The sequence below is a fragment of the Maylandia zebra genome, linkage group LG18 (assembly GCF_041146795.1).
Source record: "Maylandia zebra isolate NMK-2024a linkage group LG18, Mzebra_GT3a, whole genome shotgun sequence".
Lineage (NCBI taxonomy): Eukaryota > Metazoa > Chordata > Actinopteri > Cichliformes > Cichlidae > Maylandia > Maylandia zebra.
The window spans coordinates 9,558,406-9,576,078 of NC_135184.1; the positions used below are offsets into that span (position 1 = coordinate 9,558,406).

The window sequence follows — 17,673 nt, forward strand, 5'->3', positions numbered from 1 at the left end:
AAATAGTACTTCAAGATTTATCTCTATTTTTTCATTTTAGTTTCTAAACCAACAACAATAGAAAAAAAATTCTAAATAAAAACAACTTTTTTGTTTCTTTTGATGAAAAATAAATGCTTGAATGTTAGATGTTGATATTTTTGAGTGATCATCTCAAAGTTTCAACTCAACAACACAAAAATCCAAGTTCTTTAGAAATACCTAACTTGAAATTCTGACTTACAGAGGGCATGGGGTGGCTGTACATCAGGAGGTAGTGCAGGTCACCTACTGATTGGAAGGTTGGTGGTTTGATCCTTGGCTCCTCTAGTCTGCATGTCAAGCCCAAGTTGCTCTCCGATGCATCCATCGGAGTATGAATGTGTGTGAATGTAGTTAGAAAGCATTAAGTACAGAGAAAGTGCTTGTGTGTTTGGGTGAATGTGGCATGTTATATAGAGCGCTTTGAGTACTCTGGGAGAGTAGAAAAGCGCTATATAAGAATCAGTCCTTCCATAGCTTCCATACATACTGGCTGCAAGGACAACATAAAATGAAAGCACTTCAACGTTTCTCTGTTTTATTAATATTTTCCCTCTAACTCAGATTGGGGGCCAATCATATTTAGACTCACCACATACCCCCCCTCTGGACACGCCCCTGGTCTAAGTCGTTTTTTTTTAACTTTTTTTTTTTTTTTTACTTCGTTGCTCACTGTTAAGACTCAACGAGCGCTTCATATGCAGCATTATGAAAGAGCTTTAAAAGCAGTAACAGATGCTTACAGATGAACGTATATTAGCTCACGTCGAGGGGAGAGAGTTCGTGCGTGCGCGCGCGGGCAGCTAGGCAGCTGCAGCTCTTGAGCCGACAGCTCTGCAGTGACAGTGGGAAGTACAATCCGCGTGCAGTCAGCGCGAGGCAAAGACCTACTGACAACAAGCTGATGAGGGGACACCACACGGTAAGAACAGCTGGCCTGATGTGACTTTATTGCACTTTTATGAAGTTTTTTTCACGATTTTTTTCGCTGTCATGGAGTTTAACGCGTTAGCACGTTTGAAACAATATGATGTGTTTTCTCCTAACGAAGCCCCCACCCCCCCCCAAAAACCCCCCCCAGAAAACTAAGAGTTTCTGTAAATGGACTCCAGCTGATGTATGATGGATGCAAATGTACAGTGACCTGTCAGGAGTTTTATGATAAGTGAGGAAAATCATCGCTGGGTGGAAGAAAATAGTTCCACGCTGTCCTCAAGAAATGTTATTATCAGGTCTAATCTTACCTCCGTATCTTGGATTACACAAGAACTTATTCTGATTGTGCAACAAGCATTTGAGTAAGGCAATTAAGAGCTATACACTATAGTGAGCTCATGCCCAAATGGTTCCCTGTGATAGTTTCCCTCCTGTTACTTATGGGACTTTTCCTTTCCACTCCTCTGCAGTCTGCTGATTTATGTAATGTAGCTGGAATGAAAAGTGCTGCGCAGGGGGTGGAAATCTGGCTTACTGAGAGGCAAACCGATGAGGAGGCTTGTTTTAATCATTAGTCTTATGGTGTCACTGACATGCAGCTTGTGCTGGGAATTGATGGTTTTGAGATGTACATTGAGGTGGGGAATCACTGATAATTTATTAACTTAATTTAATGTTATATATGTGACTCTTAAAGGAGCAATAAACAAGATTTTTGGCTTTTTCAGAAACCACTAAGTTACTTTAATATGCTTTTGGGAGGTTGATCAGGTTGTTGGTCAACACCGATGACTCACAGATTATTTCACCAGATGCTCAGATTGTTTGTTCAAGTTCTCACATGGACCATGGTGCTACGAGCGGGAAATCAGCAGCAAGCCAAGGTTTGTTTCTACCTAAAGTATTTGTTTGGCCTGACAGTTGTGCTGTATGTTCGCCTCAACTTCTCACCGGGGAGAGAAAATAACAATAACATTTCAGTTTTAGTGGATTGTTTTACTATTGCCGCTTTCAAAATGTAAACGGCAGATTCAAAATGTGTCATTGGGTTACAGGGCTGGACTGGGACAAAAAATCAGCCCGGGCATTTTGACTAGAGACTGGCCCACCAGGTATTATAGGAAAAACCATAAAGCCTTTGAATGAAAACAAACGCTGTTGTCACAGTGATGTACACTGTCTTGTTGGTATATATGTATCAGTCTAATAAACTTAAACCTACACCATCCTCCCTATTCTGGTATTCTAAACTGTACCCGAAAGTAGACTGCTTGGTCGAGTTAACCTCCTAAACTATCTAGAACACATGGTGAAAACCTGAAATTAAGACAGAGGAGACTAGAGGTGAGACATGATCATTACTTGTCACGGTCCTGGGTCGGGTCGACCCAGCATTTTGAGTTTCTTATGTTTTGGTTTATTTTTGCATTATGGATTGGTTATTCTCTGGTGATACTGTTTTGATTACAATTATATTCTGATTCTTTAGTTATCTGATGATGATGTTGATGACGATGATGATTATGTCTGGTTTAGGTTTTGTTATCTTGCCCTTATGTTTGGTTTAGGTTGCCTGTGCTTAGTCTTCTCTGCCCGTATGTCCCTCTGTTTGTCCATGACGTCATTATGCCTGTTTACGAGTCTGTCTCTGTCTGGCGTGTGCTTCCTGTCTTATTTTGTAGGTCTGTGTCCTTTGTCAGTGCGTTCAGCTTTGTGCTCTCCCTGTCTCGTCAGTGTAATCAACGTCAGCCGTGTCTCCCAGCTGTTTCCTCTTTGCTCCGTTCACCTCTTGTATTTAGTGTCTGTGTCTTCCCCTACTCGGTGTCGCATCGTTAACGTCTGTTCACCCTCACTTGCTGCGTGTTTAGGATTTCCAGTCCTCCTGCATCTCCGTTTAGAGTTTTGTTTGCTTTTGTGAGTTTTATTTTATCTTGATGTTCTGCTCCAGCAATAAAGCTGCATTTTCTGTCTAAACCTCGTGTCCTGAGAATCCTGCATTTTGGGTCCACCACTCCTGCCTGCCTGCCACACAGCCGACATGACATTACTGATTACTGATGACAGATTTAGATATATTTTCATAAACCATTCATTTACCACATCAATAAACAGCATGGCAGGGCAAAATATTTTTTCTAACATGGCAACCTTTAAAAAGTGAAAGGAGATAGAAAGACAGGTGAGAAAGAATACAACTTTCCCCTGCACAGTTACCAGCTGTCAGCTACATATAAAAAGGATCCTGGTGTTATTTGTCTCTCAGAAACAGTTCATAACTTCCCTTCAACTCATTCATGTCACCTAAAAGGTAAACCTGTTTCTCCATCACCTGTTCAGCTCTGATGATTCAGTAAGGACATCTCCTGGTTTCATCTTCATGTTTCCCTCTCACCAGATAACCAAACCGACATCATGACCAGCAGCTTTTACAGCTGTGGCTCCAGCAAACATCAGCTGATACTAGAAATGAATAATAAATAAATTCTAACAACAGCTGATCAAGCTTAAACGTGCTGCTGTTGTTTAGTGCGACATCCGCTGGTTTCTTCTTTCTGGCGCAAAGTGGGCAATAAACAAATGAGAGAAAAGCCAATCAGCTGATCATTGATCAGTTTCATTATTGAAGTAGAAACAGGAGAGGGAGGGGGGAGAATGAGAGAAGAAGAGGCAGCTGTGCAGCAAAGACAGAATAACTCCAGCTTTGTGTCTTTTTCATTGTAGCTGAAGTCCGGGACAAACTGTGCTCCTTTTCACCTCAATACGAAACGCGCAATATTTTCTCTGAATACGAGACGATTCCGTTTTTTACAGGACGGTTGGAAACTCTAATAATTAACCTTATAAATAAAATAAGATAAAACAAGTTCAACATCAATAACATCATAGCACCCGCCCAGCTGTATAGAAACTCCGTCATGCTAGCTAGTACGCCGTACGAGCTATTGTAACTGACTGTGAAAAGTCAGCATAACGAAAATAAACTCCACCTAAACTTGGTTTATATCTGACCCAGATAGACTGCAGGTCAGAACTTCTTACCTAAAGTTCAGTTCACCACCTTGGGTCTCTGCTCCTCCTGCCTTTCCGTCATCCACCTGCCAGCGTGTTGTATCTGCTGGCCTCCACCACTTGCTAATGTTACTGAATCTGTAGAAGCTCCGCAATAGCCACCACCAAACAACTGAGTTATTTTTACACATCTCCCTTCATCTGGCCAATCCGCCACCTTTCAGTGTTTATACCGTTACGGAAAAAAAACGAAAAATCACCATCGGCCCGCCGGGCAAATGCCCGGTATGCCCGATGGCCAGTCCAGCTATGTTGGGTTACAACATGGCTGTAACCCAGTTCCTGAGAAGCCCCCTCTGATCCCCAGTATATATTGAAATGTTATCATTTCCCTTAGGAACTGAGAGACCAACAAGCTTTGTAGTTGGAAAAATATGTTGGTTAATGAATTGTTTAGCGGCATCATTAATTACCTCTGCTGAATGGGTTATGGAATTGGTTCGGTTCGTTTTTCCGTTTGTTAGGGAGATTACTTATTTGCAGGTTTTTGATGTTTAATAATGCAGCAAGGTTTGTTTTTTTTTTTTAAAAAGAATACAGTTTTCTCTTAAATATATTACTTGAGTTCTTATCTTTGCTCGCTGTCTTTTTTAGTGATAATATCTGACTTCATGCTGCTGTTTTAAATGTTAGACCTAAAGCAGAGATTAATGCACTGGAAAAACAACTTATTAATTACAACACATCATTATTTTCAGAAGTCTTGGGCAATTCTTCATGTCATGTCATGTCATTAATGCTGTCACCATCAGTTTTGTATTTTCTTTTCTTTTTTTGCCCTTAGATTTAGAATGAAACTGATGCTCTTGGATTCAGGAAATATTGATGCAATCTTTACTATTTTCTGACCTTTTATATTAAAAAAAAAATGTTAAAGGCAAGAAAAAGGTTCCCCAAAGCAAAAATGCATTAACGATTTTAGATTGCGTCTTTGACATCCTTATTGTTCTCAGCCAGTTTCAAAAGTTCATCACTGACAGATTTTCCAACAGGGGATTCACCGATCTAGCCTTTGGATTAAGATCCGATGTTGATCTACTCTTGTTCTTTAGCCTTTATTTATATAAAGGTGTGTAGATTTCCAGGTGAGCTCACATTAGTCCCATCTTAACTCAAAACACTAAGTCCTGTGTGTCCTGTGTGTCTGTTCTCCAACACAAGAATAGACTTAGCGGATCCCTTGCTTTAAAACAGGACCTGTTTAATTACGTCCTGTGTTTTACTCCTTCACTCTTCCCACACCACTGCTACAACATGGTAGAAACTAGCAGCTAGTTTGGAGCTATTTCACACTTGTTATAGCAACAGCTTTTATTTGTATGTTTGCAGCACTTTGGGATTTAACCTCAAGCTGTTAAGTCAGCTAAGTAAGGTCAAGTGAATTGACACAACTGAAAAGTTCCACTGACAAATCTTTCCTTGTTAGTTTCGCTCTCTTGCTAACTTTCACTATTGCTATGTTTGGTTTGACGCTTTAGAGAAGCTTTTATTGCATTTATGGTAACATAGTGTGTCTTACTGAACCCTCAGTCAAGGTGTCAGTGTTATATCAGAACTGGAAAAAGTTGCATTCATGCATGTTTGTTTACTTATTTATCTGACGTTTCGTTTATCTGATGTGCTGCTGTTGATTTCTGAGCCAAGTCAGAAGATGTATAGCTAATATTCAGAATGCGTCCTTGTTTATCTTTTTAAGATGCAACATTTTAATACAAACAGTACTAAAGTACATTAAACATAAACACAACAACTAAAAGCAGCAACTGGAAAAATGGCAATCGCTAAAAAAACGTAGATAATTGAAAACCAATCTAGGAGAGTGTTGCCAAAATTGTGCAAAGCTGCTTTTAATGTGGCATTTTCCCCAAATGATCTTGAAAATCTCCTCAAAACTGTAAACGCAAATAAATTCTTGAAATAAGTTTGTTGTAATGCAGTCAGTTACTGCTCCTCCTTTGATCATCTAATATTCCACCCACTTCTCTAAATTTGTGTAAAACCAGCTGATGGGAAAAACCTGCTGATTCAAATTTGTCTAAAATCTGATCAGATTTTGGCTGGGGAAAAAAAAAGGCTAATGCTATTCCCTCTGGTGGCCATTAGAGGTCTTTCAAAGTCATACGCTTTGTTTCGAAAGACCTCTTAATACTTGTGTTTACATTACGTAGGGAAGGATGACCTAATGTATTTAATTAAGAGTTCAAAGCTGCAGCGAACCCTGGGTCATATGGGATGAATTAGTGTTAGGCAAGAATTTAATTTGCTTTTTCATACATAAATATTTGTTTCCACATCTTTGAAAAAACAGCCTGGAGTCTGAATTTGTCACATCCGATCTCATGCTAGTTCGAGCTGTTGTTTTATGACAGAGCATGTTGATGAAATGGGTCGTCACTTGTTTTTCTCAGCTGCCCAACCCCTGCATACCTTTCACGGACATTAACAGTTATTGCCCTAAAAGCACAGAGTCATTTTGGTTTCGTTCAGAAATATTATTCCTGGCCAGAGGTGCGTTCTCTTTTGCAACACCCGAGGGTGACACAGCTGGGTAATACAACTCGCTTCAAGTATCCGAGGTAACTGTTTCAACATTGTTTCTGGTGTTTATTAACTGCGGGCTAATGTCTTTTTAAATCATGTTTACTTGGGAAATTATTTCAACTCCCAGAACTTTTCTTCTTTGCGCAGTCCAGTGAATTAGTGGGATTATAGGAGTTCCAGTTAATACAAGGAGGGTACTTTATCTGTAAATGACAATTATAAATCCCAGATTCATGCTCAAGGTTATTTTCACAGCACATGAAAACAGATGTATTAAATGTGTGCGGGAGTGTATGAATGTATCTATAGTGTCTCTGGTTTAGAAATGAATCCAGATTGTGTTGCAGGGAAAGGCTCCTCCTTGGGCTTTGTTGATTTTGTGTTGGACTTGATTGAAACTTGGATACCTTAAATATTTAAATCCATTAGATGTCAATGTTTGAACAAGAGATAAAGCAACAGTGAATGATCTCAAACGATGCCTTAATCACTTTCGACACTATACTGGATTGTGTATTAAAGCTTTTTTTTTTTTTATTCATTTGGTCCCCAGTATTTAAATATGGTTTATTATAAAGCAAATAGTGTAAATGTAGTGGCGTACAAGAGATACTGATACAGGTACAACCCTTTCCCCCTCAGCAGCTGGTAAGCTGTAAAGCAGGGTTTATGCTTTCCATATCTATGAGTCTGCTGTGGTCTATATAGTCCACTGGGGTCCCAGTCATGTAAATTTTGGAGTTTGGAGATAGTTGGAGTTGGTGGGTTGGTGGTCCGCGCAGAATGTACATCACAGTGCACCAACTATGGTTGCACCCAGGCAGCAAACTTCAAGTGGACTTCAAAGACTGATGTGCCATCGAGTCTCCAGCTGTCCATGTCCACAACAGAGTATAATCTAGGCTTCACATATTACTAAAGTTAAAAGGTGGCAATAATGCACCCAGTAGCTTTTTAAGCTACCATTTAAAAACACAAGTAGAGTAAGAAATTATTACTAGCTATATTTCCGTGGAAACTGAAATGTTTTTCTTTTTGCCATCCAGAAGTAAAAATTTCAGTTAATTATCTGAAAAGTTTGTCTTACAAAGTCAAACGTCTGAGAAAATAATAATAATAATAATAATAATGGATTGGATTTATAAAGCGCTTTTCAAGGCACCCAAAGCGCTTTACAATACCACTATTCATTCACTCTCACATTCATACACTGGTGGAGGCAAGCTACAGTTGTAGCCACAGCTGCCCTGGGGCAGACTGACAGAAGCGAGGCTGCCATATCGCGCCATCGGCCCCTCTGGCCAACACCAGTAGGCAAGTAGAGTAAAGTGTCTTGCCCAAGGACACAACGACCAGGACAGAGAGCCCAGGGATCGAACCGGCAACCTTCCGGTTACAGATGCGATTCCAAACCCCCTGAGCCACGGTCGCCCGTTATCAAAACCCATTATCATGGGGGCAGCAGCCTATTTTTTTTCTCTTCTCAGTGGTGGAAATAAGCTTCCGTCGGCGTCGAACCAGTAAAAAGTTGAGGAGAAACGTCATCAAAAAGTCCTGCCAGGAAAAGCTAGCATGTCCCAATCTGAGAGCAGACTTAGTTAAGGTGCTCTATTGGATTGTGGAGGCATTTTTAGTACAATGATCTTTGTGACATGATTTGGACTTTGTGACGTCATGCATTATCCTAATGTAAACAGTCAACAGAAGATGGGTTCGTTAAAAGGATTGGACGTGGTCAGCAGCAATAATCAGGTAGGCTGCGGTAGGGCTGGGCGATATGGTCCAAAATTCATATCTCGATATTCTTTAGTTGGATGGTGATATACGATATATATCTCGATATATTTTTTTTAAGCCATAAAGTAAGAACAGAAAGAGAGTTCTTAGTCAAAGCTGTGTCCCAGATGTCACACAGGCACTTTTACTAACATACAGCGTAGATGTACATGAAAAATTACTCAGAAATAAATTATCAGCATTTATTAAATAATAATGCTCTATAAATAAAATAAAACAATGTTGTTTTTGTGCATAACAAAAAGCTCACAATTGTGCAGTCAAAATGTAAAGTAAAAGACGCTGAGCATAATAACAAAGACACAGATTTCACAGCTGCTCTGTTCCCAAGTTCTACTGCGTGACTGACAGCCGGGAGTTTGAAATCCGCTTTGTAACCATGTCTCTTAACAGGAGCCATTTCTGGTCATTATACACACAAAATACAGTAATATTACGTTGAAGCACAGTACGTATCACTCCGCGAGGCTCCTGACTACGGTAGCCGTAATGCTCCAACAATCCATCAAGCGGTGCAGCTCCGTAGTTTACCAAAGTCGTACTAAAACATTTTTTGACAGATTTCTGAGCGCAGTGTAGCACATTAAATCGGTTTGCGATCAGTAAGCACAACCAGAATTTATACATAAGGCGACATTCTCAACAGAATACATTATTCTGCTGCTCATCTGACACTCCAAATAATAGTAATAATAATTAGTGCTGTCAGCATTAATCTTGTTAAAACGACGTTAACGCCAAAACTGCATTAACGCGGCAAATCTCCGTTAACGAGTTACTGCGGAACGCCCCGTGCGTGGGGCTGCACGGCGTCAATGCGTTAATGAGCTAACCGCAGTAAGATAACGCTGGCCACACTAAAATGGTAATCTCCAAATGTTTTCTTTTTACCAACCAGCTCCTCTTTGATAGCTGCCGTGTCCATCTTTTCGTTGCCTGCAGGTGAAGCGATGGGGGAGGGGGAGTTGTGTTCAGTGAAGGAGAGGCGAGGCAGAGTAACGTTGCGTAGAGACAAAAGTGGACGAAAAAGAGGCAAACTTGCGGCTCCACAAGTATAATTATAAGGTAACATAGACTATATCAATATAAACGATATTGTCACATCTGATATCTCGAAAAAGAGGCAAACTTGCGGCTCCACAAGTATAATTATAAGGTAACATAGACTATATCAATATAAACGATATTGTCACATCTGATATCTCGAAAAAGAGGCAAACTTGCGGCTCCACAAGTATAATTATAAGGTAACATAGACTATATCAATATAAACGATATTGTCACATCTGATATCTCGTATAAAAATATAGCGATATAGTTAAAACTCGATATATCACCCAGCCTTAAGCTGCAGTGTTTAAACGATGCTCAGCTGGTACTAAGGGCCCCCCAGAAAATACCCCCCACATCATTATACCCTCACCACCAACCTGCACTATTGCTACAAGGTGGAATAGACCCATGCGTTCATGTTGTTGGGACCTAATTCTGACCCTACCATCTGAATTTTGCCTCAGAAATTGAGACTTATCAGATGAGGGAATGTTTTTTTTAGTCTTTTGTTGTCCAATTTTGCTCTGGTGTGGTCTTCTGCTGCTGCAGCTTATATGCAGGTTTGACATGTTGTGCATTCAGAGGTGATCTTTTGCATACCTTGGTTGTAAAGAATTTATTTGAGTTACTGTTGCGTTTCTAACAACCTGAAAGACTGTGCCTATTCTCCTCTGACATCAACAAAGCATTCTCACTCAGAACTGCTGCTCACTGGATATTTTTTTTCTTTTTTGGACCCTTCTTTGTAAAACCTAGAGCTGACTATGTGGGAAAATCCCCAAAGACCAGCAGTTTCTGAAACGCACAGACCAGCCTGTCTGCCACCAACAATCCTGTCACGTTCAAACTCACTGAAATCACCCTTCTTCCTCGGTTTGATGCTCGGTTTGAACTTCAGGAGTTTGTCTTGAGCATGTGTTCATGCCTAAATGCATTGAGCTGCTTAATTGTCTGATTAGAATGAATTATGAATAGAATTAATGAGGAATTAAATTGGCATACCTAGCACAGTGACTGGTTAGTTCCTTTTTAACTCCTTCTAGCTCCGCTTTTGGTCTTCACCAACTTTGAGGGAAATGTCTGGCCTTTGGTCTGGTTAATGGTCCACTGTGTTCAGATCTAATCTATTTCTGGCTCTCTTTTGGTCCTTAGCAGGTGGTGTTTAGTGTATTTTTAGGGCTTCATACTGAATAAAAAGCCATGCGTGGTGGTCAAAGTAAACCAAAATAATACATCCGTAGGCCGTAAAACCAAAACAATGATTGATCTAACTGATCAAAGCTGTTGGGTAAAGGCAGAGCTGGCAGTAATCCTCTGTGGGAGACCTCTTCCATTTTTACATATGAAAAAAAATATCAGCAAGTGCAGTTTAGGGTATATTAAGAACATGTCCCATATTTTAAAGCTCTGTTGTCTTTTGTTACAGTACAGTTTTGAAGATGAACACACATTCATAAAGGATAACAAAATAAAGCTAATTGGTTTATTTCCCATGGGGTCTTCAGCAGGAGGTTGGAGCAGAAGCAGCAAGAGAGCAGAGCAGAAAGTGATTAAATCAATGCAGCAGCAATAAACAATGTGCCAGCAAACAGATTGGTAAATAACTCGGCAACAAAGAGGAACTGTCCTAGAAAAATGACAAAATTATTATGTTAAATTAAAAGTATACTTCTTACAGAGCATGTAGCCACTGCCAGTAGCAACATCATGTGCTGTTTTTTGCATTAGTTTGTGTTGGGACGTGTGCACTAAAGAGAGTAACAGACTCAATGCAGAGGGAGTTGTTGCAATAAAGTTCAAATATTATTACTGGGAACCTCCTAAGACTAACATACAAGCATAACAAATATAGCAGTTAAATTAAAGAGATCTGTCAAAATTAATGATGGCTTGAAGAATCTGCAGAGCGACATATGCAGCTTTCATCTACTCCCAGAAGGAAATCAATTTACATTTCTGTGTTTATTTTTTATTTTTATTTTTTTAAAGAAAGAAAAAAGGAGTGTTTCAAAGGTGGCGTAGGGTCTGCTGGAACTGCAGGGAGAAATGTTGAAGTAAAACATGAGTTTTCACTGATGCTTACAAAGAAGAGGGTTGGTGAGAGTTGTTTTGAAATGAATACTCAGAGTACAGTTAAGATTGTGTCCTGGAACTTGTTAAAAGCATTACTTTAATGAGTATTTTGATGTGCTTTTTTTTTCTCCCCCCTTTCTTGCGTGACTGTGCCATATTCACTCCTCAGCATCCAAGTGCAAGAGAGTGAATAAGGTAGAGAGATATGACTCAAACTTTCACTCCTTTGGGGAAAGTTGTTGTTGTTCTAACAGTGTACTCAGTAATACGTTCACTTCCATATGTGGAAGTAGACGCATGCATGCATTTCTTTCTTTGATGCAACTGAGAAAGTTCTATTTTCTCCACATATTGTAATTACTGTGTGAAGCTTCCACTCTAAGGCTTAAGACCATCACCTCTGTGTTAGGTCTGATAAAGGTAGAAGGTCATTAAACCCTTACCTCCACAGTGAGGCTGTGTATAGTTTCAAATGGTTTCGCACACATGGACCTTACCGACATCTAATCAAAGTTGCTCGTTTCCTGCCATTTCTGTAACTTTCTGAAGCTGATAATCACGCTGTGATTAGCAAGCTGTGCGGAGCTAAGAAATAAACCCGGCTTCTCTCTCAGCTCTCTTTCAGATGTTACGCAATTATTTCTGTCATTTTCAATGCGAACAATGAAGCGCAACACTATGATTCTCTTCCAGAAAATTCACCATTATCTCTGGATGTCTCCATTGTGGCTTTCTTCATTTTATGATTGCTGGCTTTTCATTCTGTCTTAGTGTTGCCATTTTAAACAGCTGTAAACACTTCTGACTTCCTTCCTTTTATTGATTGTGTATGTTTTCCTAGCTCACACTACGATTTATTGCTCATTATTCCTACAACTTCTGTATTCACTTTATTTGTTTTTGACACACACACACACACACACACACACACACACACACACACACACACACACACACACACACACACACACACACACACAGAAGCATGTACTGGGCAAAAGTATCTGGTGTCAGAGTATATTTAAATATAATTTTGATAGCACACGTTAGATAAAATAGCCATGCACAGCTACAAAGCATGCAGAATTACAGTGAAATGTAACTTGAACTGTAATTCAGTGTAGAGGTGGGTGATACAGCTTCAAAATTATATCACAATATTTTAAGGTAATTTGAGCGAATTATATGTATGATGATATAGGGGGAAAAAAACTCAACTTTCTATGAAAGGTTACATCTTGCAGGAAACAACATTTGTGCTGTTGGCTACTGTCACTGATATCAGATGGTAAATGGACTCGATCTTACATACTGCTGTTCTACTCTACACCTCATACACACAGGCACTTTTTTAATGCTTAAGTGCTTTCTATCTAACATTCACACACATTTATAGTCCAATGGGTGCATTGGAGAGTGGTGGGGGATCAAACCACCAACCTTCTGATCAGTACAACAACTTATTTGAGAGAGTGGATGAACTGAGGGGCTGTGCCAACATCCAATAAAATACAAAAATCAAGGATTATTTTGAACTGTGAAGTTGGAAATGAGAATAATAAGTCCCATTTTAAAGTTCACGTACTTTGCTGCTTTTAAAAAAATATCAACTACATGGCAGCACAAGGAACGTTTTACATGTTAATGGAAAGTTTGTCAGATTCCTACAGCAAAGAAAAATAAATCTCAGGAACACCTTCAGTTGATACATGAGGTGCTGAATGACTGATTGCATTGAGTTAACAATATAAGAAGCTTGTGGTGAAATTTGTCCCAAGGCAGAAAAAATACAACATTTTAAATTGTTCTTCACATTCCAACATTTCCAAAGATACAAAATTTGCCGGGCTAAAACTTTGTGGAAAACATGTTGAATATTTCCACTTGATGACAGGATTAAAAAAACAAAAAACAACCCAAAAAACAGAAAATTAGGTGTGGATCAAGTGGGATATCTCATGCAAAAATATAAATCATATGAGGCAAATGTGGCACTCCAGAAAACCTCTGTGTAATTATCATATCAGTGCAATGAACAGCTGGAACACGCTGACACTGTCAGTCACTGATGAATTGGCTGATTTTACCAACGTTAAAGCCACTGAAAGGGAAACTAAAGTGTTCAAGGACAAGAAGATGCCAGTGAAACTGAGGCTGTCCTAAACACGACCGCATAACTTTGTCAAACTGTTTATTCAGCTAACTGTAATAGATTACATTATTAACAATATAGTCAATGTAACAAGATTTATATAAAAACAAACTTTAAATTCCCGGCTTTGTAGTGTTGGATGTGCGGCTTCTTCACTCGCTAATTCTCCCATGACATCATGTGGAGGAGCCCTGCATGAAAAGCTGGAAAGTGTTGCTTGATGCTGCCCTGACTGATCTACTGGCTGAAATACTGATGGTTCACCAAACATCGGCTACAATAAACCACTAGATGTAAAACATAATCTGTTTTCACAGGGTTGCTCAGACCAAATACCACCCAAAATTTGTTTGGAAAGACACACTGGAGTCAGTCAGTACCCACCATACCAGGAATAAGTCCATTGCAGAAGAGTTTTAACAGACGCCTCGTGAAGCTGCTCATATTTCAAGGCGCTGGCAGGCCAGGAGTCCAAGTTTGGTCCATAGGCACTGCTGCTGCTGGCCCTGCTCTATCTGGTCCATGAGTGCTGCTCACAACAACTTGTGGTTTAGACTGAGCCGCTGTCATTTCACTGGAATTTCCTGCCATCTGCACTAAAACAAAGTTTCTCACAGATCCACACCTGCTTGTAAAGGTTTAGGTTTGCCAAGAGGGGAGGCCGGAGCAGCATAGGTGAGCGGTGATGGAGGGAAAGGCAGAGACCCACATATTTTTTTTATGGTTTGAGTTTAAAAGCGAAGGAAGAAAAATGAAATGTGAATTGGTGTCGCAGATGCTGAGAGCTGAAATGGCATATCTCAACACTTGCCTAAGAAAAAATTTACAGATTGCTTAAGGTCTTGCGTCAAACAGGAATTGCATGATAATATAATGCTGTGTTCATGTCATTAGGAAACTCTGGATTGTTGGCTGCCAGTCCACTTGTGCTGCTGATTCTCACTCATCACTGCAGATTTCTGCTGTCTTTTCACATTCTCGCGTTGCACTTGGATATGTTTTGGTCACAGAGGAGACCCATAATAAATTGCTATTAATAGCTACTGTGTGTGAGTGTAACTTGAACCCAGTGTAATAACTTTGAGGGTTTTTTTTATTGCAGAGTTGCAAGTATAAAGTATTAGTGTTTGCTTACTTCTGCCGATACTTCCATATGTTGTGCGCCAAGTCGGATATATCGCAGCTTTAAGGAAAATCACTTAATTATGTCTTGCTTGTTGACATGAGTGCAATTCACAAGTGGGGAAAATGGATTTTGCCGCAAGAAGCATTGCTATAGTCTTTTCAAAACCAAAAAACATACCCTGCACATAAAAGTCATTATGAAAGTGCTTATAACTTAAAATATTTTTGATGGAAAGCAGCGGGTGACTCCTCTGGCAGCCAAATGTTTGCATTAAAGTCTATGGGAAAATGACCATAGGCTCTCTGCTTTGATCACCTAAGTATTCACTTTCCTATTGAGTTTATGGTTTCAGTTGCTGTTTCAAGTCTTATTGAATTGAAGTTCCTTTAGTAAGTTATGGACCCCATTAAGGCCTTTACACACAAGTGCAAAACTTTGTGCAAATGTTTCATGCATGGGGCGATCGTGGCTCAAGAGTTGGGAGTTCGCCTTGTAATCGGAAGGTTCCCGGCTCAGACAGTCTCAGTCGTTGTGTCCTTGGGCAAGACTTCACCTACTGCCTACTGGTGTGGGCCAGAAGTGCCGATGGCACGATATGGTAGCCTCGCTTCTGTCAGTCTGCCCCAGGGCAGCTGTGGCTACAACTGTAGCTTGCCTCCACCAGTGTGTGAATGTGTGTGTGAATGGGTGGATGACTGGGTGTGTAAAGCGCTTTGGGGTCCCTAGGGGGGACTAGTAAAAGCGCTATACAAATACAGGCCATTTACCATTAAAAATATTTTTCTCACTCATCATTCACAGCTGTTCAAACCAACCACATAATTTTGCTGGGTTATGTTTTATTTTTAAATGTGAACTAACAGATCTGACCATTCAGATCAAATAGTAAAACAATGCTATTCTACCTGAGACACGCAGCTAGACGCTGCTAGACTCTCTGAAATTATTTACCTGCTTCCTCAAATGCGTTCCCATATCTGCCAACAAGCACTCAATCTGCCCCACTGACATGCAGCAGTCGTGATGCAACTTCCTCTCCTGGAGTCTTGATAACTGGATGAACCTATAGACAGATTCTTTTTCAGGTAAATGGGATCTTTTAATGTCTCTTCTGAAATGTTGTCTTTGTTTTACAGACCTTTTATTGAATCTGTTATTTCTTTCTGTATCACTGCTTGGTTTGGTAACATGACTTTGAAGAACAAGAACTTTTTATTATTGTTTTGTTTATTCTTATTGTTGCTCTTGCTGCTAAACTAATTTCCCCTTGTTGGACAATTAAGCATTTAATTGAATTGAACACAGAATCCTTGTTTCTTCCTTTTTATTTATAAAGCTCATGTTTGATGGTGACTGATTTTTTTCTGAATATAATGTTACACTAATTACAAGCTGCAAGTTTGCAGTGGAAACATTCTGAATTTCATGTCAGTTTTGCTTTTTCAACATGTTTGGTGTGTAATCTCCAGAAGGATACAAAAGAATGACGCTGGGTTGGGCCTACTTTGTGTTTGATAAGTTGTTGCCTTAGGAGTATGTAGTTTACCTCAGTTTCACTGTCAAATCCATCCTATGCTTATGGTGTCTGGTTTTCAAAACCTAACCTGGCTCAGCTCATCGCATATTTTATATGGACTCTGGACTTTGGTACTTTTGGACTTAAAGTTTACATTGTCAGGTAATAGCTTGACTCTAAAGCCTATATCATTGTAGTCATTTCTCACATATGAGCAAGTTTCTTATGAGCTACTCAAAACTATGATACAAATTCTTTTTTGTTCCTTTGATTACACTCAGCTTCACCTCACTACAAAATGTAATATCTGCTTTTGTTAATCTGTGAAATCACAACCAACTGAACGTACTAATAATTACAAGTGTTAAGCAAACCCTATTTATAAAAGATGGATTTAGTCAATGTAGCATCATCTGTTGCCAATTCCATCTTCTATTTGGCCAGCATCATCTTGGTTTTTTGACACTAGATGATCGATGGACAGCATCTCCTCCTGTAGTCTGTCGAGGACTATAATGTACAAATTGCACCTCATGTTGAATTTTAAGACTTGAAAATGGTGAACGAGGCCAGTCTCACACTGCTGGTCATTAGTGGGAATGCAGATTTAGAGCTTTTTCCATCTTTCATACAAAGTCGACAGTGCTACATGGTGTTTTCTAAATCTGCAACAGATATTACAGTAAATTGTATAATGCAATGAGATCATGGAAAAGCTTGTCTCCACCAGTAACGGGCCACTTGGGAGTCATTTACAACACCAAAATGTACCCTCTTGTTGTTCTTGAAAACACACCAAAAGACAAATTCTCAATCTTTTTAATGTGTAAATAGTGTTTATTTGAAAGGTTTTACTACTTAAAACAAAATCAAAACAGAGGAGCAAAACTACAGTGACAGCACATGACAGAAAGCAGCTCTGCAATGAAAGAACAAACAACTTCAAATAAATTAGATAAACAAAGTAAATAAAATCATTTCTTGTTTGAATTTTTCTCCTCCTTTGGTTTTCCCCTTTGCTGGTGAATCCCCTACTTCTGCACAGAGGAAACAGTGGAAAGTGTGCTGATTTTACGTCTTCACGCCTCAAACATGCAGTTCTCTTCTCATGTTTTAGCTTTTCTAATGTCACTCACTGCTACGTTATTATAAAAACACTTAGTGAAGCAAATTTTTTGTTGAACTGCAGAGCGATTTTGATTACAACCATAGTGTGTGTGTGTGTGTGTGTTTCTCATAGAAAACTGAAATAGGTCATTTCTATGTGCAGATATGTAATTCAAAATGAAACAAAAGAACAAAATCCCTCCTGCTCATCCAGTAAAATAGACTTTAGTTTGGAGTTTCAATAAATTGCACATTTCTAAAATCCCTATCTGGGCTATTAAA

The 17,673-nt window shown here is 39.4% G+C and overlaps 1 protein-coding gene across 3 annotated transcripts in view; it reads left to right on the forward strand.

Annotated features, from left to right (window-relative positions):
- The first annotated feature begins 713 nt into the window (after positions 1-713).
- The window catches only part of glis1a (GLIS family zinc finger 1a), a 66,497-nt gene continuing 49,537 nt past the window's right edge, over positions 714-17,673 (forward strand). For 2 of the 3 annotated variants that reach the window (XM_004555214.4, XM_004555216.4), the window contains exon 1: positions 714-943. The gene's annotated coding sequence lies outside the window, so the exon portion shown is untranslated. Of the gene's footprint in view, positions 944-1,725; positions 1,842-17,673 lie in introns of those variants that run through there. The other variant, XM_076876811.1, reaches the window with a different exon arrangement.